This window comes from Nelumbo nucifera, chromosome 6 (genome assembly GCF_055504915.1).
Source record: "Nelumbo nucifera cultivar China Antique chromosome 6, China Antique-T2T, whole genome shotgun sequence".
NCBI classification, from domain to species: domain Eukaryota; kingdom Viridiplantae; phylum Streptophyta; class Magnoliopsida; order Proteales; family Nelumbonaceae; genus Nelumbo; species Nelumbo nucifera.
The window spans coordinates 52327977-52350393 of NC_142654.1; the positions used below are offsets into that span (position 1 = coordinate 52327977).

At 39.7% G+C, this 22417-nt stretch overlaps 1 long non-coding RNA gene and 1 other non-coding gene across 8 annotated transcripts; one reads left to right on the forward strand and one right to left on the reverse strand.

Annotated features, from left to right (window-relative positions):
- Positions 1-1578: 1578 nt before the first annotated feature.
- LOC148791050 (uncharacterized) lies at positions 1579-18945 on the reverse strand. Of its 7 annotated transcripts, none has more exons than XR_016077657.1 (7): positions 18143-18945; positions 11855-11956; positions 11658-11725; positions 11318-11418; positions 6841-7017; positions 4814-6529; positions 3628-4379 (listed from the first exon to the last, which is right to left on the reverse strand). It is a non-coding gene; the product is annotated as an uncharacterized LOC148791050 (long non-coding RNA). The 7 variants fall into 7 exon arrangements; XR_016077658.1 differs by having other exon boundaries at positions 6841-7033; XR_016077659.1 differs by having other exon boundaries at positions 4814-6515; positions 6841-7041.
- Positions 5933-6039, forward strand: LOC148791051 (small nucleolar RNA R71). The gene has a single exon (XR_016078065.1). It is a non-coding gene; the product is annotated as a small nucleolar RNA R71 (small nucleolar RNA).
- Positions 18946-22417: the final 3472 nt, after the last annotated feature.

A 22417-nucleotide genomic window follows, 5' to 3' on the forward strand; every position in this document is an offset into this window, starting at 1 on the left:
AAAGCCCATTACCCAATTTTGAATCCAGCTATCTAGGGTCTTGAAATTTCTGACCCATTTTTTTTCTAGAGTCTCAGTTTGGAAGGAGTATAAATGCAAATATGTATCGTGTAAATACATACAAAATATACGGTTTTATACTCTACATATTTGCATTTGTACTCCTTCCAAACTGAGTCTCAACTGCAAAATTTGCTTCTTTAAGAACATGCATGTATGTGATATTGCTGTTGACTCTGTTTAACACTCTGATATGGTTGATGATGTTCCATGCAGGTTCTACACGGTCCTTAAGACTATCAATAATAAATTTTGAGTCACCCTCAATAATAAACCTAATAATGGCTTGCTGGCAACTTTATGGGCTACCACCGCAGCCCATGTTTCAGCTTCATTAATGGAACAAACTCCAATTTCTCTACAAGAGATCTAAGATGTTTTGCCATTTCATTTCACATGATTACCCCTATAGCACATTTTGAAGCATCAAATTTGATTTTAAAGGTTCCATAATCAGGTTTTTTCCAACCAATGGCATTCTTTTTGATAATAGTCTCTAGGGTGGTGTACCGAAGTGGTTTTATTGTGGAATATTTTTTTTTCATTCCTTCCGTTCCATATACTCCATAGAGTAAAACTTGCCAACTCCACAATATTTGTAGTTCTGGTTTCATTGTCTAACATAATTCAATCCCACCATACAGTAATTGACTCATTCTACCCTAGAGAGGGTACCACATTCCTCAATTCCATCCACACATTAACTGATTTCTCACACTGCAGGAATAAATGCTTGGAATCTTCCCTCATTCCATAGAAGGGGCAATCCGGCTCATTCCTAATTCCCCGATTTTTTAGTCTATCTCTAGTTAGGATTTTTCCCATTAACACTATATAAATGAAGTGAATGACTTTTGGAGGGCATCTTAGTTTCCAAATGTTTTGGATTCTTTTTTTTCCGTGATTGAACCATCATTTTCTTCCTCTAGAAGTTTATAGGTCGATTTTATAGAAAAACTACCTTTTAGATCCGGCCTCCATATCATTTTGTCATTTCTATCTTGTTAGGGATTGGAATGGTTTTGATCTTTTCCCATAAGCTATTGGGGATCACTTCTAGAATGCTTTCCCCATTCCATGCTTATCCCTAATAAAATCACTAACTCTTTGGTTTTGGTTTGGATTAATATGTAAGAGAACACCAACAGGGGAGTTCCCAACCCAAACTATCCATCCTATTCCAAGCCCAAGAACAGTTCTTTTTGGTTGTAGCCTGCTAGAAATTTCCAAATTTTAGATATTTGCTTTGAAAAAGTTTTAACCCAAAAGTGTTCTGGTCGGGTCAATATTCTCCAACCCAACTTTGCCAAGCTTACCAAACTCCCATTGTAATTTCTTTAAGCCCCATCCTCCATTATTCCTATTTTTACAAATTATATTCAAATTTACTAAATTGAAACTATTTTTCTCATTCTTCTTCCATAGGAATTCTCTTTGTTTTTTATCTCAATCTTCTACCATATTCTTTAGAATTTTAAACACTCTCTTTATATATTGAGGCATCATTGAGATAGAAGCTTTTAGTAAAGTAACTCTACTAGCTAATGAGAGTGTTTTCTTCCATCCTACCAGTTTATTGTTTACATTCTCCCATGTTCTCTTAATAGTCTTGATGCGTATAGATTACACTAGCAAGTGAAATAACCGATCAAATAATATAATGATGAGTAGAGTATCGTTCTCACGGAGATTGATCCAACAACTAATAGTATTGAATCAACCTTTTGTTATCTGATAAGCCGAAATATTAAACAAAGAAAAACCCTAACTCCTAATTAACAAACTACCTTAAACAGTTTCAGATCAGATCACCATTAATGATGAGAAGAATACTGCATGCAAGAAACTAGCAGAACCGGTTCAACAATGAAATCATTAAGTAGTCCAACCGAAGTGAATTCAGTCTTGCGTTGGCGAAATCCTAATTGTATGAGCAGCCTCTCTCGAGCACAGCCCACTCCATCTATGAGCAACAATTCCCATATCTCTATCAGAAATTTAATCGCCATAAATGCATTAAGAACAAAGAGTCGATAAAAATTTATTCTAGTTGAAAGAATGCCAACGAATCATGCAAATTATCTCTAAGATGCATTCAATCCGTTTTCTTGATTAGTTGATCTGATTACCTAAACACTTTCTCAAGCAATTCAAGCAATCCAAGAAACAAGAATAATTCGGCCAAGATTATTCTAATAATCGAAAACCCTAATCAAGAAATCCCAAGAATAAATCACAATCAATCGGATCTGCTAAAATATTAATTACATATCAGATTTGAAGTCCATCATGGTTCGCATAAAAGAAAGAAAGAAAGAAAGATTCAATAAAGAAAAATCATGGAACCCTAATCGAATCTAGGTTGCCAAATTGCAGAATCAAAGAAGAAGACAACCTAAGATTTCTACATCAATCTTCAATCTCCTCTTCAATTTGCATTCAACAGCCTTCTCTCTTCTCTAGCAGTTCTTCTTCTTCTTTGGTTTTGTCTTCAAGGATCCGAACCCTAATTCCTTCTTTTTTTTTTTCTTTTTGTACTCTTCTTTTCAGCCTCCCCCTTCTCTAAAGTCAACCGCCTTTTTGGAGCCTCCCCTAGGGCTGCAGTTGGGCTGCTGTTCTTAATGGGCCGAACTGCTATTGGGCTGTCCTCCTTGATGGGCCGAACTGCTATTCTCCCATAAAGTTCCAGTTGGACTGCAGTTGGGCCTCTCTCCTTGGTGGCTTTAGTGCTTCCCATGGGGTTTCAGCTGGGCTTTTCTTTTTGATGGGCCGAAGTATGCTCTCTTCACCCTAGATTGTCCCAAACTCCTAGTTTCCTGCAATTCTGCTCAATTAGGGTAAAAACCATTGCAAAACATCATTAAAACCATGTATACAACAATAAAAATGATGTATAGCATGCGCACACATCAAACTCCCCCACACTTAAGCTTTTGTTTGTCCTCAAGCAAAGATATTACTCATAAACTGATCATTCCCTAGATTATTTTCATCTACCGAATGAATTTTAGGACGAGAATACATTAAGTGGTCGGGAAACTTGCATAAACATTATGATTCATCCCCATGATTGGTCACTCTTACCACATACATGAGAACAAAGGAAGGGAGAACATGAGATTCTTCATGCTCCAGCACTCAATTCCGTTCAATATGTATAGCAGCTCCTTGACCGCCATAATTAATCATCACCTCGAGCTTGGTCTCAAATCTGTCAATGCATTAAATTGAATTTCCAACTATGTTTTTGTCCCCTTGAACCTCAGCCGTCACCGAGTTATTTTCTTTATTTTGTTTCTCTTTTTTTTTGTGTGTGAGTGCATTTTATGCTCCATCTCACACGGGTCACAGGCTAAAGGCAGATGACAATACTCATATTCCAAGTTGCTAGTTTTACTATTCAACTTGGAATTGCGGAGTTGGGACTGAACTCATATCATGAACCGCTAGTTTTACTATTCAGTTCATGACAACGGAGTAATTCAGATTTTGTCCCTTTCTCTTCTCTTTTCTCTCTTTTTTTTTTCTGAATCAATTGTTAAAGTTCATGCATTAACAGTCCATGATGCACTAATAACTCGAATGATCATTAAGATTTCAATCAAGTGCACTATACACATGAGTAAAATTAGTGCTAGTCATGATGAAAGTCCTATTTGACTTCCTCATCCTCATGTATTGTGATAAAAATGGATAATTCACAAGAACAAATTCTAGCACTTATAGTGATTTCCTTCGACTTCATCGTATTCCCTCCTAGAATTCACCTTATAAACAACAATAATCTTGAGGGAATTTCCAGTTTATGCAGCCTATCAATGCATTTATGTATTAGGGTGATTGAGGTGCAAAGCTATAGCCTCCCCCACACTTATCATGAACATTGCCCTAAATGTTCATATAAAGAAAACGCAAGGATGAATTCAGCAATGTGAGTAGTGGGACTTCAAGCATTTCAAGGGGTTTAGAGAACTTTCTTGAAGAGCATTCTGAAATCTGGAATGACTCCTTCGTTTGGACCCTCTAGCTGCTAAGATCAAAAGAAACTAGAAGCAGAGAATGAGAAACACTAGGTGTAATCAGCAATCTACGAAATTCAAATCCTAGAAAAAAAAAAACTTAAATGATATAGAAAAAGAAAAACAGAAAAACAAATAAAAATAAGAACTACTTATCAGCATTGGGTTGCCTCCCAATAAGCGCTTGTTTTCCGTCTAAAGCTCGACATTCCAGTGGAATCAATGAACATCTAGGTACACAGTTGATGGGGTAGGCAATGCTCCATCCGCTATGTATGGTTTGAGGCGCTGACCGTTGACCTGAAAACATCCACCAACCGCATAATCAATGACATCTATCATATAACATGAATCATCACTAGAAGATGCATGTTTCATAGTATCAGGCATTTTAAAAGTTACTTCATCATCTTGAATCCTAAGGCTGAGTTGTCCTTGTTGGACATCAACTGTTGCCTTTCCTGTAGCTAGGAAGGGTCACCTTAGAATAAGTGGGACGTCAACATCCTCTTCCATGTCTAACACTATGAAGTCCATGGGAAAAATGAATTTGTCAACCTTAACAAGCACATCTTCTATGATTCCCCTAGGATGCTTGATGGACTTATCAGCTAATTGCAATGCAACTCTAGTCGGTTGGGGTTCACCCAACCCTAATTTCTTAAAAATCGAATAGGGCATCAGATTTATACTAGCTCCTAAGTCACACAATGCCTTGTTAATTTTCAAACTACCTATAGTGCAAGGAATAGTGAAACTCCCTGGATCTTTCAGTTTCTGAGGCAGCTTGTTGAGGAGGATTGCTGAGCATTCTTCATTCAGTGCAACTGTAGCCACATCTCCTAGTTTCCTTTTGTTTGCCAATATCTCCTTCAGAAACTTTGCATAGTGTGGCATCTAGGCTAAAGCATCTGCAAAATGAATGTTAATATGTAAACTCTTAAAAATTTCAAGAAACTTACCGAATTCCTTTTCCATTTTGTGTCGCTTAAGCCTATTGGGAAATGGTACTTGCGGTTGTTGATTTGTCTCCTTCTTTGATTCAGACTGCTCTTCCTCTTTCTTTTTGGTTTCTAGGGTTGCACTCACCTTGCCTTCTTCCTTTGCCTTCTTCTCCACCTCTTGCAGCTCCTTACCACTCCTCAAGGTAATGGCTTGCACCTGCTCTCTTGGGTTTGCTTCGGTATTACTAGGTAAAGCGCCTTGGACTCTAGAAGATATCATCTGTGCCAACTGCCCCACTTGAGTTTCCAAGTTCTTGATCGATGCCTCTTGGTTTTGAAATTTCATTTCTGCACTTGCTATGAACTTGGTCATCAGCTCCTCTAGATTGGATTTCTTCTCTGACTGATTGAAATTTTGGGGAAAGGGTTTCACCGCATTTTGATTTTGCCAAGACAGATTGGGGTGATTCCTCCATCCGGGGTTAAATGCACGAGGGTACTGATTGCCTTGCTGCCTTTGCAAATTACCAACAAAATCTACTTGCTCGGGGGACTGCATGAACTGATTTTCAACTTGACATTCGGTGCTGACATGACCTCCCCCACACCATTCACAGAATACAGTCTGAGCATGCATGGCTGCCAACTACATTTCATCTATCTTCTTGCTGAGGGCACCGATTTGTGCAGATAGTGTTGTATAGGTGTCTACATTGTGAAGACCGGACTGTCTCCTAACTTGGGCTCTCTCGGAATGCCATTGGTAGTTGTTTGCAGCCATCTCCTCAATGAGTGCATGGGCAACTTCAGGGATCTTGTTATTAATGGATCCCCCAGCTGCAGCGTCCATAATAGTCTTATTTGCTTCAGTCAACCCATTATAAAATGTCTGAACTTGCAGCCATACGAATGTCCATGATGAGGGACCTTCCTTAGTAATTCTTTGTAACGCTCCCATGACTCATACAATGACTCTCCGTCCTGTTGAGAGAAAGTGGTGATATCATTCCGCATCTTTGCAGTCTTGGATGGAGGGAAATACTTGGATAGGAAGTGGCTGGCCATTTCATCCTAAGTAGTAATCGATCCAGCTGGTAGAGAGTTCAACCAAGTCTTAGCCTTGTCCTTCAATGAGAATGGAAACAATCTGAGCCTCACCGCATCATCACTAACTCCGTTGTGCTTGAATGTGTCACATATTTCCAAGAAGTTGGCGATGTGAGTGTTCGGATCTTCATGAGCCAAGCCACAGAACTGAACTGTATTCTGAATCATCTGAATGATTGCTGGTTTGATTTCAAAATTGTTGGCAGCTATTGCTGGTCTCACAATGCTCGAGGCTGCCCCGGTGAGGGTTGGTTTGGCATAATCCATCATGGTCCTTTGTTCGGCCATCTCTGCACTTTCAGCTCTCCCTTGCTTAGAAGCTCTAAGGCGGCGACAGAGAATTCGTTCAATCTCAGGATCGTAGATGATGCTCTCCTTTTCACTTCTGCGTGTCATAAACTGTACAATTCAAAGTCATAAAGAGACTAATACACAAATATCACAAATATAATGTACAAAATTAAAATCAGATTAACATCAGTTGATGGCTCCTAATATTGTTGTGATAATCCCCAGCAACGGCGCCAAAAACTTGATGCGTATAGATTACACTAGCAAGTGCACTAGCCGATCAAGTAATATAATAATGAGTAGAGTATCGTTCCCACGGGGATTGATCCAACAACTACTAGTACTGAATCAGCCTTTTGTTATCTGATAAACCGAAATACTAAACAAAGAAAAACCCTAACTCCTAATTAGCAAACTACCTTAAGCAGTTTCGGATCAGACCACCAATAATGATGAGAAGAATTACTGCATGCAAGAAACTAGCAGAACCGGTTCAACAGTGAAATCATTAAGCAGCCCAACTGAAGTGAATTCAATCTTGGGTTGGCAAAACCCTAATTGTATAAGCAGCCTCTCTCGAGCACAGCCCACTCCATCTATGAGCAACAATTCCTATATCTCTAACAGAAATTTAATCGCCATAGATGCATTAAGAACAAGGAGTCGATAAAAATTTATTCTAGTTGAAAAAATGCCAACGAATCATGCAAATTATCTCTAAGATGCATTCAATCCGTTTTCTTGATTAGTTGATCTGATTACCTAAACTTTTTCTCAAGCAATTCAAGCAATTCAAGAAACAAGAATAATTTGGCCAAGATTATTCTATTAATCAAAAACCCTAATCAAGAAATCCCAAGAATAAATCACAATCAATCGGATCTGCTAAAATATTAATTACATATCAGATTTGAAGTCCATCATGGTGCACATAAAAGAAAGAAAGAAAGAAAGATTCAATAAAGAAAAATCATGAAACCCTAATGGAATCTAAGTTGCCAAATTGCAGAATCAAAGAAGAAGGCAACCTAAGATTTCTACATCAATCTTCGATCTCCTCTTCAATTTGCATTCAACAGCCTTCTCTCTTCTCTAGCAGTTCTTCTTCTTCTTCTTTGGTTTTGTCTTCAAGGGTCCGAACCCTAATTCCTTATTTTTCTTTTCTTTTTATATTCTTCTTTTCAGCCTCCCCCTTCTCTAAAGTCAACCGCCTTTTTGGAGCCTCCCCTAGGGCTGCAGTTGGGCTGCTGTTCTTAATGGGCCGAACTGTTGTTGGGTTGTGCACTTGCTAGGCGCCAAAAACCTTGAATTTGTCAATTGTATCCGAGTTGCTGCTTTGACTATTGGTCTGAATTAGTCTATTTAGGCCTTTTTGTCATTCTCCCCGAGTGGAAGAAAGTTTTGACTACTCCTACCATTGAGTTCCTTATGCTTGACTTATATTTCTTAAAGAAATAAGCATTCAAACCATCAAGGCCAAGAGCTTTTGAATCCCCCATAGAATTGATTGCATCCCATATTTCTTCTATAGAGACTTCCTTTATTAATGTATCATTTTGTTGTATAGTAATTTTGGGATTAATTTCCTCCAATACTTGGTCGATATTTCCCACATCCCCTCCTTTATATCTCTCCTCATATTTCTCTTTAAATAATTCTTTAATGTCATCTATATTTTCAATCCAATGACCATTGTCATTTTTTATTTTGTAAATCCGGTTTCTGTTTCTCCTTATAAGGGTAGTAGTATGGAAAAATTTTGTTTTTTGTCACCAAATTTTAGCCAATCTGCTCTTGATTTTTTAGCCCAGAATATTTCTTCTAAATACAAGGTTTATAAGTTCTCTTTTTGTAGGATTTTCCACTAAGCTTTGTTGCACTTCTCTTATTTTGTTTATTATTTTATTCTTATTTTCCAATATATTGCTAAACTTTTGCTTATTCCATACCGTTATTTCTCTTATTGTATGGTTTCATTTTTGCAGAAATTGATTGCCCTTAGATCCAACATCCCTTTGTCCCCATGAATTTTCTATTATCTGTTCGAGTTCTAGTTCTGGGTTATTTCCCAACATTATTTCAAATCTCCTATGTACAAGTCCATAGGGGATTCGATTCTCGGTCATAAACTAAACAAAATATCATTCTCTTATTGGAATAAATAACATCAAGATTACACATTTCATTGCTCCAAAAGAGCCATATGCCCCTAGAGTAACCTACAAGATGCACTACATACCATTCATCACAAGATAACCTACTAGCAAAATGTAGTTTCAAACAAAGCCACTATCCCTAGTTTATTGACTCCAACAAGTTTAATAACTCGTCTCTATAGCTTGGGACGACTTGCCCCTCCAACATTCCATGCCAATATTTTCATTTAAGTTGTTTGCATTAGTTACATAGTTTGGGCACATTTCATCCATGCCAGCAGTCTATTTTCCTTTGCTTCGTTTGTCAAAGGTTTGGGCCCTTGGGGAAGACGATACAAGGGAGTCATTCTTATTTTGCTCGTCATTTTGTATTTCCCATTGCTAATCGAGTAATGCAGCCTATTGTATCACCATCTTCCATAAATTCCTCATCATCTTCCTCAATATCTTCAATTTCATCATCCCCCTCATTTCCTTCAAACATTTTTTGTCATTCTCTTCCTTATCCTCGATATGGACATTTTCAATGCCCATTACATTGAAGAAACTCGAGTGTTCTTGATCATCCACAACTGCGAGATGGTTTTTCGTCACCCATTTGAGCTCCGGGTGCAGTGGAACAAGTGAAGTGCAGCCGGATCGTAGCATCTTGACTCTAGCCAATGCTTTGGCTTTAGCTACAATATCTTTTGTTTCTATCTTTGACCCAACTAAACTTTTGACCCCGTCCCTCCTTCCCCAGCTCCAGATTTCTGCTAAATTTGGGTCTCTTTGTAGAGATATTCTTTCTTTTCTTTACTTCATTCCATCCCTCACCTATGATGGTGGGGTAGTTATAAGATTTGTGGCCAAGATAACCGGCATCCTATACACAGATCATTTATGTTCCCATACATGATGTTAATAGTATGTTCTTCCCCTCCTGTAACTGGGATTTCCAGAATTAATGGTCGTTTTAGGTTCACAGTGATACAAACTCTAGGAAAAAAGAGTTCTGTATCTTTTTTCAGTGTTCTCATCCATTTTGAGAACCGACCCTACTTGTCTGAGAACACTTCTCAGTTCTTTCAAGGTCCAACACTCCATAGGAAGGCACGGGAGTCTAACCCATATATTGGCTTCATCAATTATTGTGGCAGTAAGGGAATTGAAACCCATTTTCCACTTCATGAGGACTAGGTATCGACCTCCCACAAACCAAGGCCCCTCTTCAATGGGGAGCTCTCCTCAAATCTGCAACTGATTTTACAATCCAAGGGAAACCAAATGTTCTTTGACCAAGTGGGAATGTATCAAGGCATGTTAGGTGGAGAAACTTCACGTACGTGACTGTGACTGTCATGAAACCGTCCAATTGAAATTCACGGAGCAATATGATCTTCAAAATAAATATTAAATAGCTTTTTTTCTTTAGATAACCTCCATCGCTGGTGCTAAGACTGAAAAGATCAGTAACTTTGTTCCTTTATTTACTAACAGGACATTATTGTCACTGAAAATCACTACAAGAATAACGGTCAAAGCCGGCGGTCGAACTGACAGCTTTGACCTAAAGACTGCTGCCTTAGCGGTCATGCATCCACCCCCTAAACCTCTGTCGGCCTAGGTCAAGACCGCTGGCTTAGACAGAAAAGATCGCCGCCTTTGGGGACCAGTCCGATGCGGTTCAATCATTCCTAAACTGGCAATATGTCAGAACCACCGGCTCAGATTTAATAAAGGTGGTGGTCTGGAGCGCCACCTTAGGTCCGTCGAAATGTTAGCAAATTGGCTGAAACATATTGTTACAAATTTCTCTTTCATGATCTTTATATTTGTCAGATATAAAGAAAATTGGCTTTGGTACTAGAGCCCCAGTAGAGTCATCCCTGTGGACCTCAAATCTGGCCAACGAGTCAGAAAAATTGTTAGCAGTTCTAATAAACTATTATGTTGCAAGTTTAGACATTTTTTAAATTAATTTCTTTTACCATTTTTTGAACACATTATTTTTTTAAAGAAATATTTAGGTAACTTATTCTGGTTCTAAAATGATCATGAGGTCTAAAGTAGATCCTTTACACAGTTATTGATTTCATAAGCTAGAGAAGTTTGATTATCAGTTAGGATATCAAAAATATTTATTCTATTTTGTCCTCTCTATTATTAATGCACTTCTGAACTTCCACAATCAAAATTGCCTGGAAAAAGCCCCTCATCTCAGATGTGCGATTTGAAGGCTGCTTCCAAAGACAAGGATAAGTTGTCAAAGGGATCTTCCAGTCATGATGATATTCCATATGATTTTGAGAGGAAGGAAAAGTTTAAGATGGTAATCGGTGGGCCAAAGAAGGATGTGCAAGCTTCAAGCCTATGTAGTCTCTCATCCCGAGATCGGAGCTCTACTCCAAAATCAATACTAAATGGTGATCCCAGTTTTTCCATGCCTATTGATTCGTCTCAAAAAGTTGACCACTCAGAGAAGGAAGGTAGCAGAACCAGTGATGTATCAGTTGCCAAGGGTATTGCTAAGACGGCAGCTCTTGCAGCTGCAAGTGAGGCTGACTCATCTGAAGCATGTTCAACAAGAGAGCAGAAGCAAAAGGCAGAGAGATTAAATGGTGGTCATGGGACTTTAAAGGTTTAATGTTCTCTAACAAGCCTAAAGTAGGAATGCAACCAACAAAATTTTAATTCAGCTAGGGCAGTCTAATAACGATTCATAGTAATGCAGTCATAAATAATTAGGCTGGCCACATACCTCAAAGGCACCAGTAAAACTCCATTTAAGTTGATTTGTTTTGAGGCGAGGGATGACAACTGATATAACTGGGCATTGTTGGCCTATACTTTGCAATCAATCTGCATGAACAAGTACATTTAGATTGTCAGGTGAGCGTACAAATAAAACACACAACTGCATATGTTGATTAATTTCTCCAGTACAAGGCCCAGCTAAAACTAGCTACCCAAAGATCTTGTTGAAAACAAAGAGGAAAAGGGTTTTTTTTAATAGTGAGGGCAGCCAAAAATAATCATCAAATTTCCTTTAAATAGCCAAACATTTACATCCTAACGTTCATCAGGATTCAGGAGATTACCTGGCAGCCCTTCCAGATGAAGTGAAACAAATAATAACAGAAGCCTTCACCTTAATTGCCGCACGTACCTAGATAAAGAGCATCAAACATTAGCATACCTCTCAAACAGAGCAACTTTTAATGCAGTGATCAATGATAAATGATTAATACTATACTGCAACAAAAAAAGGTTAAAAGTGAAATTCCAAATGAAATACCGCAGAAGAAGCAATGGATTCCAAGTGGGTCATTGGTTCTCTAACATATTTGACAGTCTTCCTGAAATATAGATCTTGTTCCAGAACCACATCTTGGCCAACCTAATTAGACAGCAAAAATAAACAAAGCCAAATCAGAAATTTGAAATGGCCAAAGTGTAAAAGAACAGCAGAGTAAGAGAAATTAAACAAGCAAGACCAAGTTTGAATCATTTACACAACATTTATCTTAATACAAGTGGGCCCCACATGTCAGGTGGATATCATATATCATGATTGTCCTAGTAACCCAAGGTTCCCATAGAGGACTCAAACTACACTATTGTTGGAACGGGTGGCCATAGGCCCTCGATTTGGAATCGTCAACATGTAGGAGAATCCACTAGCCATGTGAAAAGCCACACGTTGATGGAATAGCTTAATAATATCATCCTTGTGAACACACTACAACACACACCAATTACAGTTTTTGTTATATGTTATTATTTATTTTCTAGTAAAAATAAATTTGTTTTCTATAAACTGTTTTTGACTTGTTCACAAGGTGGTTATCGGGTCTAAGGTGAATCAATTTCAGCCTTTGACTAAGTCAGCAAGAGGATGTTTGGCTTAGAATGGGCTGAGTGATCGTGTAGTTTAAAACCATGATCATTGAGACACTTGTCTCAATCTGAAGGGGTAGAACAAGATTAATGTTGGTGAGTTTATCCTTGGTAACGACTCTTGTTTCCTCCTTCATAGGAGAGACGTTGTGGCAATTGAAGGGATGAGAAATCTATCATATGGATGGCCGAACCCTGCAGGTAGGTTGGGCGAAATTTCAAAAATTTCTCTCTCCCATGTGGGAATCACATTCCCTATTTTAGAAAACTGCATTTTCAATGATCAATCTTGAACCCTAAACCAGACCAGATCTGAAACCAAAAGGTAGGAGAGGGATATACCTGATACGGAGTAACAGTAACTCCCAACGAAGGTGTTCACTTCCAAGGAAAACGACAAAAACTGCTCCCACTGAAAATGACACAGCGCAGGGTGGAGCAAAATTAGCAGGTGGTTCTTCAGCAAGAACCGAACTCTTCAGCAAGAATTCGATGGAGGGTGAGTGAGCACGACTTCATATCACGTTTTCACCAAAAACTGATATCAAGAACGTTTCTTGATCGCTCCTACAAGTGGAGATCGAACTGGTTATGGCGGCAGCAATAAAAGGAGGCAAGAAAAGAAGATGACGTTAATCTAACTAGAGCTGTCTTCTCTCTTGAATCTGTAATCTGATTGGGTGTAGTAGGGTTCGCCCTCATCCTCTATTTATAGCCTTAAAGAGAGCTTCTCCAAATCCCATTAGGAGTTTCCTAATCCAAATCTCATTTGGATCTGGACTCTCTTTAAGAGATAAGGATAAACCCTTATCTTATATGCAGATAAAGTTCAACCCTCCTAATCTTATTAGGAGTTTCCTAATCCAAATCTTTATTTGGATTTGGATTCTCTGAGTGGATAGGGATAACTCCCTATCCTATCTACTGATCTAAATCCCAAAACCGCCCCTCTTTAAATAATCATATTATACCAATTCGAATTGGGCTTTAGGTCCATTAAGTCCATGTGGTCACATATTCTCCAAACTGCTGCCTAGTTAGTATCCTTGTATGGCATGGGACCCAAACATTGATCTACACATCAGCCACATGGGTTCAGCCCAGCCTCTGTTACAAGGCCTAGCTGAATTCACTGTAGGAGACAATGAACCTCTGAGTCCATCACCATGGACTCTTAATGGGCCCAACATTTACACTAAATGGTCCCTAGGTCAAGCCACCTTATAAAAACCCAAGGACTGTGGGCAGATGCAAGATTAGCCCATCAGGTATTACCCTCAATAGTCTTACACTTATCCTCTCAGCCCATAATGATCAAACACTGCCCGACAAAAGAGAACCTCTCCCTCGACTGCAAGGAACAATGCTGCACTCTCTACTCACATGGATCCCGGGAATTAAAACCTTTTGCAAACATTTTAAAACCGTAATATATGTGTATATCTCTATATAAATATATTTTGCAAAAAAAAAAGTTCAACGATTGAAATTGATTGCCGGCAGCTTTGGTTTCCATTAGAGAGAGTGCATCCCCGATCATTCACTTTGTCCGACAAAGGGGCTGATCCTGTCACTATGATGACCCACCCAGATGAATTCTTGGATTGTCCCAACATACCTAGGTTTTGACCCCCTCTAAGGATCTCACTGTTTGGCATATCAAAGACAGTCCAATCCAACACCTAGTGAAGTATCATAATCGAGTCTAGGGGTCAGGTGTAACGTTCTAGTTTTTCCCATCTATCTCCAAGTTCCAAGGCAATACTAGAATTCTGGTCCGATTTAGGATTCCAAGAAAACCCACACTGCATGTACCTCAGGTCTCACCCTAGCAGTTGAGACAAGCCACCCCAACCAACTTGGCGGCACACCAGTGTCAGCATTGGCAAGATAAATCTATCCAACGGCTGTGAAGATTCTAAAATAACACGAGTTTCATATGTGTCCAGTTTAAGGGTATTACACAGAAACACACCATAATAACACGAATCAAATATGTACTTTATTCATTTACAATAAATGTCATAATGTACATCATTTTGATTGGAGCTAAGGGCATACACTGTCTAACAGCTCCCACTTGCACTTAGGTCCAATCTGGTATAAGCCGGAGTCCCATACTTTCCACGTGTTTCTCAAACACTTTCTGTGTTAGTGGCTTAGTCAATGGGTCTGTTACATTCTCCGCTGATGCTACCTTCTGAATCAGGACGTCCCCTCTCCCAACTATCTCCCGCAGTACATGGTACTTACTCTCGATGTGCTTTGACTTCGAGTGGGCTTGTGGCTCCTTAGCCTGAGCGATAGTTTCAGTGTTGTCACACAACAGTGGAATGGGTGATGTGCTGGATGGAACTACTCCCAATTCATGAATGAACTTCTTCATCCGTACGGCTTCTTTGTCAGCTTCACTTGCGGCAATGCATTCGGCTTCGGTTGTGGAATCCGCCGTAGACCCCTGTTTGCTGCTTTTCCAGCAAACAACACACGATCCTATCATGAAAACATACCCGGATGAAGACTTTCTATCATCTGGATCTGACTGGAAGTCGGCATCAATATACCCCTGGATCTGTAGTGAACTACCATCAAATACTAGACAAAACTCTTTTGTCCTTCGAAGGTACTTTAGTATGTTTTTCATAGCAGTCTAATGCTCCTACCCTAGGTTGGCATGGAATCTACTTACCACACTCACTGCCTGAGCAATGTCAAGGCGAGTGCACAGCATGCCATACATGATGCTCCCTACAACTGAGGCATAGGGAACATCCTTCATGCCCTCAATCTCCTCAGGAGTCTTGGGGGACATGCCCTTGGAGAGAGTGACTCCATGCTTGAAAGGAACATTTCCTTTCTTGAAGTTCTCCATGTTGTATCACTTGACTATCTTGTCAATGTAAGCAGATTGGGATAATCCTATTATCCTCTTCGATCTATCTCTATAGAGTCGAAGACCCTGTATATAGGAGGCTTCTCCAAGATCTTTCATGGAGAATTGTTGTGAAAGCCACACTTTCACCGTAGTCAACATTCCTACATCATTCCCAATGAGTAGAATGTCATCTACATATAGAACTACAAACATAATCTTATCACCACTGGATTTCTTATAAACACAGGGCTCATCCGGGTTCTACTCAAAGTCAAACTTTTTGACGATAGAGTCAAAACCGGATGTTCCAACTCCTAGAAGCTTTCCTAAGTCCATATATGGATCTATTTAATTTACATACCATGTGTTCCTGACCCGCAGCTATGAAACCTTGCGGTTGCTGCATGTAGATATCTTCACTAAGATCTTCATTCAGGAATGCAGTTTTGACATCCATTTACCAAATCTCATAATGCTGCTACAGCTAGCAAGATCCTAATGGATTTAAGCATGGCCACCGGCGAAAAGGTTTCCTCATAATCAATTCCCTCTTTCTAAGTGTACCCTTTCGCCACAAGACGAGCCTTGTAGGTCTCAACCTTACCATCGGGGCCCTTCTTCTTCTTATAGTTCCATTTGCAACCAATTGCTTTTACCACAGGGGGCGGATCTACTAGAGTCCAGATTCCATTGGTCTCCATCGAGTCCATCTCAGCTCTCATGGCATCTACCCACTTTAAGGAATCTATGTCCAAAATAGATTCCGTATAAGTCACAGGATCCTCCTCACTGGTCGTAGCTTCCACCAGGTAACTATCCTGGTCATAACCGAAACGAACTGGAGGCCTGAAAACCCGGATAGATCTTCTAGGTTGGTCATTACCTAGAACTTGTGGGACATCTCCCACTGACCCTGAGTTCTCCTCATCAAGAACATCTTCTTGACGATGATTGTTCAGGATGTAATCATCCTCCAAGAAATGGGCATTCCGGCTACAGAACACCTTCTGTTCTCCTAGGTCCTATAATAGGTAACCCATAGAGCCTTTCGGGTAGCCTACGAATAGGCAACGACTGGTCTTGGATTCGAATTTGTCCACACTCATTCTTTTAACATGTGCCGGACAACCCCAAATCTTCAAGTGTCTTACAATTGGTTTCTTTCTGGTCCAAAGCTCATAGGGAGTCTTCAGAACTGATTTGGTTGGAACCCGGTTCAGCACGTATATCGCAGTCTCCAATGCGTAACTCCAGAAGAATGTGGGCAACTCTGAGTGTACGAGAAGTGATCGGACCATATCCAATAAAGTCTGGTTCCTCCTCTTTGACACACCGTGGATCATGATCAGCCACCTCGAGATCCGCCACCACCCGAAAGGCCTATTCGTGGGGTGATCAACATGATCATCTGAGGTTCTATAGTGGTAGGATGTACCAGCGCGATGGGGTGAAACTTTGTTTGGGAGCTTGAGAACAAGGATGAGAACCCGCTTGTGAACATCCAAATTGAGTTTGGAGTTCAATTCATGGCTGAAGTATAGAGTCGCCACCCATCAATGCAAGGAACGTGGGAGTGATGGGCCTCCCAAGTTCAATAAACAAAACAAGACTCTCATGTGCCCAAATTAAAGCTATTCTAGGTAACTTTTAGGGAAGAGAAGGAAGGTGTTAGGCACCCCTCTCCCATATTCAACATGTAGTACCACTCCCCTAATTAAGTAAAAAAAGAAAAAAACTAGAAGGATTGAGCCAATAAGAATGAATAGTGAGTTTGCCCATCATAGATGATAGTCATTGTTGGGTTACTTCCCAAGTGATTTAACCTTCTCATTCTCGGTTTGGATAAGAGAAACCCTTAAAGGAGCAAAAGGAGTTGACAACTACATGTCATTCTCCCTCTTTATCCAAGGTCCCTCTCATTCCTACTAAGCAAATTAAATGGGCCAAATCAAAAGGGAGGTAATCCCCTACAAGAAAACTCATCTAAGGCAACCCCAACATAAGATTAAAATAGAACAAAGAAGCAAGAATACAAAAGAAATAAAATTTAACATAAAATAGGAAGTTAAAAAAATGTGTTCTAACATTCCACACTTAATTCAAATATGCACAATCCATTTAACTTTACAAAATCGAATTGGAATATTATGAAATGAAATGATTTCAACAATGATACCAACCCTACTTGAAGAAATACTAAAAGAACATAGGATATAATCCGAAACAATCAAAAAATATCTCTAATGATTTCTACACCCAATTACCAAGAGATTAACAAAAAAATGCTAAACACCATCCAATCAACAAAATAAACCATGTTGAAATAAGAAACTACTAAGAGCATTAATAAAATTTAAGAGAACAAACATACAAACAAACAAATAAATAGTTCCAATAAGCATGTTTATATATCCTAGACTAGGATGAGTCGAAAAACTATTAAATTGAATAGATTTTAGTGCGGAAATTGATTTCGAATCAAATTAAATAAACACTAAAAGACATAAGGGATTCATGAGAATTAACTAATAAGCTATTCTAGTACTTCTTACACTAAATGACTATGAACATAAGTTGATTTCAGCATTTTTTTGGTTCAAAACATGCCCAATAAGCATTAAAGGCACATGGAATGATCATTCAAATTTATTTATATGCTTTTCTAATAATTCCTACATCCAATCATCAAGAAATGAACTCAAGAAAAAAAATGCACAACCTCATCTAATAACGGAGTAGTTCAGTGCTGAAGGTGAAAGACAATGATAGAATAATAACACTAAATAAAAGAAAATGAGGTGGAAAATTCACCTCTATGTTGCCTTTGATCAAGCACCTTGTAGAGTGGAGGATTTTGAAATGTTAACAGTCCCTTCTTGGGTGCTTTATTTGAGCCGCAAATGGATAGTTTGACTCGAGCTTCCCTAGAACTCTTCTTGCTTCTTCCCCTTTCCCTTCTCCTTCACAGGGCTGAATGAAGAGTGGCTTGGATTTTAGTTTCTTTTTTGGGTGAGGTTCTAGTTCTCTCCAACCAAATGGGGAAGTGAGGTTAGGGTTTAGGCTGGTCTAATGAAGGAAGGAGAATAGGGTATGGAGGCTTAGGTTTTCGGTCTTTCTTGGAGTGGAGGGGAAAGGAAGGAAGTGGTGAAGGTAACGACTCGACTGTAGGAATAGAGGCTAGGGTTTTGCGTTTCTGGGGAAAGGTGAGATTGAGAGAGGAAGAAAATGTAGCTGCTTGGGTGTTGAGGTCTAACCTCTTACCTGGCCGAGAGGATGGAAGCTCTCTTCTTCTTCTTCTTCACTTTATCCTTCTTCTCTCTTTCTTCTTCTTGTGTCTTCTCCTCCTTCACATAGCCGAACTGAGATGTGTGCAGATTTTTTTGTTCATTTTTCTCTCGAGGGAGAAGATGGAAGGAAAATGATTGAAGGTTAATGGTGGTTCAATGGCATTGGAGAAGAGGGAGGAGAGTTTTGTTGGATTTTGGGGAAGGTAGTAGTGAGAGGGATGATTTTCGCTACGGTTGCCAGAGGTTGGAGAGAAGAGGAGGAAAAAGATGGATAGGTCTGGTTGTTGGGCCCAAGGGAGAGAAATGGGAGCTTGAGTTCAGTTTTTTGGTTTTTTTTTTCTTCTTTATTTTTATTATTTTTTATTGTTAAACCGAATGGGACAGGACCGGTTTGGTTTGGTTCAGTTGGAATGGTTTAGTCTCATTAGAACTAAATTAGGTCTAGTTTGATTAGGCTTGGACTGAAAAGGGGAGGTTTTGTTAGGGTTTCTTTTAGGATATCTTTAAGGTTTGGAAAGGATGGATGACTGAGATATTTTGATGCTAATTTAAAGGTGGAAAGGTTCCTAGAGTTTCCTCATTTTTTCCTTGTTCCTTTTTTCCTCATTGGCTCCTCCTTCTAAACCGAATTTAATTAGCTAGGGGACAGCTCCCCTTGATTTGCTCTCCCTTGTCTCCTTTCCTTTAATGTCTAGAAGAGGGGATTTCAAAATTCGAAATTTAAATTAAAACCAAAATAGCATGGCTGAATTCTTTTGAGAGGGAATGGAGAGAGGGGTGACTAATGTTTTACAACTTAGGGTTTGGGGAGTGCTAAATGATGATTAGGCCAATTCTAGGGTGGAGAAGCAAGGGGGATTTAGATTTATGGCTAAGATTGCATCCAGGGTAGATAGGGGGTTCTGGGTGATTTTCATAAATGTGCAGGGAATTAAATGAAAAAACAAAAGGGTTTTTTTGCAATAAGAGGGCAAGTCCAAGGGGAGTAAAGTGTAGGATTCAAGGGCTGAGATTAAACCTCAAGATGTTAGGGTTTATCTCGAACAATGAGATCGCATGAATTGGAATCTTCGTAGATAGAGGGGTAAAATGGGGAATTTTGTAACAAAATTTTCCAAGGGGAATCTAAAGTGTCTGAAAAGGGTAATGATGGGGTTTGATGACCTCGAGTGGTGTGACAAAGTGAGAAATCGTGATTTGAAGTCTGTTGAGCAGTAGGGGTCGTCGAATAAGGATTTTCTTGATAGAAGGGTAAAATGGTAATTTTGGGTCTAAAAATGGAGGAGGGTGTATCTGGGTATCTAGGAAGGTGATGACGTGGTCTAAGTGTATCAGAGGGTGTACCATAATGCAAATCTTAAAATGGGAGAGTAGCGGCCAGTGAAAGCCCTTGATTTAGAATCTTTATTGATGAGGGATAAAATGGTAATTTTAAGGCTTAAGGTTTAATGGATCGATGATCAAGAGGTTTTGATGGGATTTGGAGGACTCAGATGGTGTGTGATGATGGATCTTGAATTTGTGGCATATCGGGTGATGGAGATGGTCCATTTAAAATCTTTTTAAGCGAAGGGTAAGATGGAAATTTCAGGGTATGAAATGTGATGGATCGTCGATCGAGAGGTTTTGATGGAATTTGGAGATGTCGGATGATGTGCTATGATGGATATCTTTGATTTGGAGAGTGACGGCCAATGAGGATTATCGATTTGGAATCTTTTTGAATAAAGGGCAGAATGGGTATTTTGAGGTATGAAGTTTAATGGATGGTCAATCAGTTGGTTGATGAATGTTTTGGTAGGTTTTGAAGGTCCTAGATGATGTGTTTTGATGAATATCTTTAATATGGAGAATGTTGGCCAATGAAAGGGTTTAAAATAGAATCTTGGCTTGATGGATGGGTAAATGAGGGAATTTTAGGTTTAAGCTTGGTAGAGTGGCATGGATTTGAATTACAAGGTGGTGGAGAGGGTTTGGTCATGTTAAGGATGTGTTGATCATAGGTTTTATTGTTCGAGAAGTACTGTAGTGTGAAATGTGTCAAAATGGAATCTCTGATAGATGAATGGCAAGATCAAAGAATTTATGGCTGAAATTTGGTAGGTTTGGTTGTTTGAAGGTTTGGTTTCATGTGATGGTGTATGATTGGGTAACGGATTTGGTGATGCGGCATAATTTGGACCACCGAAAGGGAATCTTACAGATTTAAAGGTGGATTTGAGGATATTTAAGTTAAGATTTGGTTTCTTGGGGTTTTAGAATGTTTTGAGGAAGTTGGTGAGGTTTGATCAGGCATCTAGAGTGCAAAAAGTGGGTTAGAGAGGGAGCCGAACAAAAATTGGGTGGTTACACTACTAAAGTGCCCTTGTGTAGAGGAAGTCATCTAATTCATCGAGGATGACGCTCCTGGAATGCAATACCCACACGATGATGCCCTCATTGCCAAAATGGTAATTAATGACTTCGAGGTAAAACGGATTTTGGTTAACTCCAGGAGCTCGACCGACATCATTTTTCCTGGACGCGCTTGAAAAGATGCAGCTGGAGTGAAAGGATTTGCAGCTAGCAAATGTGCCCATCGTCGGCCTCAGTGGGGACATGGTAAGGCCCATAGGTCAGATCAAGGTGCTCGTTGTAATAGGTTCAAATCCCAATACGTTCCGATTTGCGCATAGCTTCCTGGTACTCAAGACCCCATCCCCCTATAACGCAATCTTGGATCAGCTTATCCTCTATGCACTCCGTGCAGTGGGGCGGCCAATTGGAGTAGTGAAAGTGCTACGTCACGGCATTAAAGGGCAAAGGAAAATTGGTGGACGACGTCAAGCTGGAGCCACTCCCTAAGAACATAGATCAGTAAGCTCGACCAAAGGAGGACACCGTCGTAGTCTCGGTCTATGATACAGAGCCTGAGAAGACCAATGTTGGCAATGACAACAGAGGTGGCCGATGGAAGCAAATCCAGTAGTAGAATGAGATTGGCGATGATGACGCAATGAGGTTAATACAACAACGACAATAGGCAGGACGACATCTCTGGTAACTAGGAGCAACACAAGAAGGTCAAGTCAGTCTTGCCCTCTCCCTCTAATTTTCTTCTCTCACTCGAGCACTCTCCCAAACTTCTCTCACTCGAGTTCCTCCCCCCTTTCTCCCTCTTTTCTCCTCTCCTTCAGTCTCTCGAAATTCTCTGCCCAAGTTCGACCCCTTTCTCCCTCTTTCGAACACCCATTTCAGTAGTTTCTCCACCCCCTCTTCTCCTCTCCTCTCGAAGAAGCCTCTCTTTTAATGGGAACAATGCCCCTTCCTTTTATAATTGGAAGGGAGGGGGTTTCTAAACAAAAATTGAGAGAAATGGGGTTTCAGGCGGGTAGAATAGGGTTTGGGGGAGGTATATCACTAGATCGGTGCCTTTAAGGGGGCAAATTGGGGGAAGAAGGGAAACTTGATGTTTTGAAGGCTTGGGGTAAATTAGGTCACTTTGGTCAAGGGCATTTTGGTAATTAGGTAAGGGGTAATTTGGGAATTGGTCAAAGGGGTAATTCGAGTAATTTTGGTCAAGGGTATTTTGGAAATTTAGGGGAATTTTGGAAGGAAGGGCATTTTTGGGAATTAGGTCAAGGGTAATTTAGGAATTTGTCAAAGGGGTAGTTCAGGTAATTTTGGTTGAGGGTATTTTGGGAATTTAGGGAAACTTTTGAAGGAGGGACATTTTTAGGATCTATGTGGAGAGATGAGAGATCCATCGTATGGACGCCCAAATCTTGCAGAATAAAGGGGCGAATTTCAAAAATTTTTC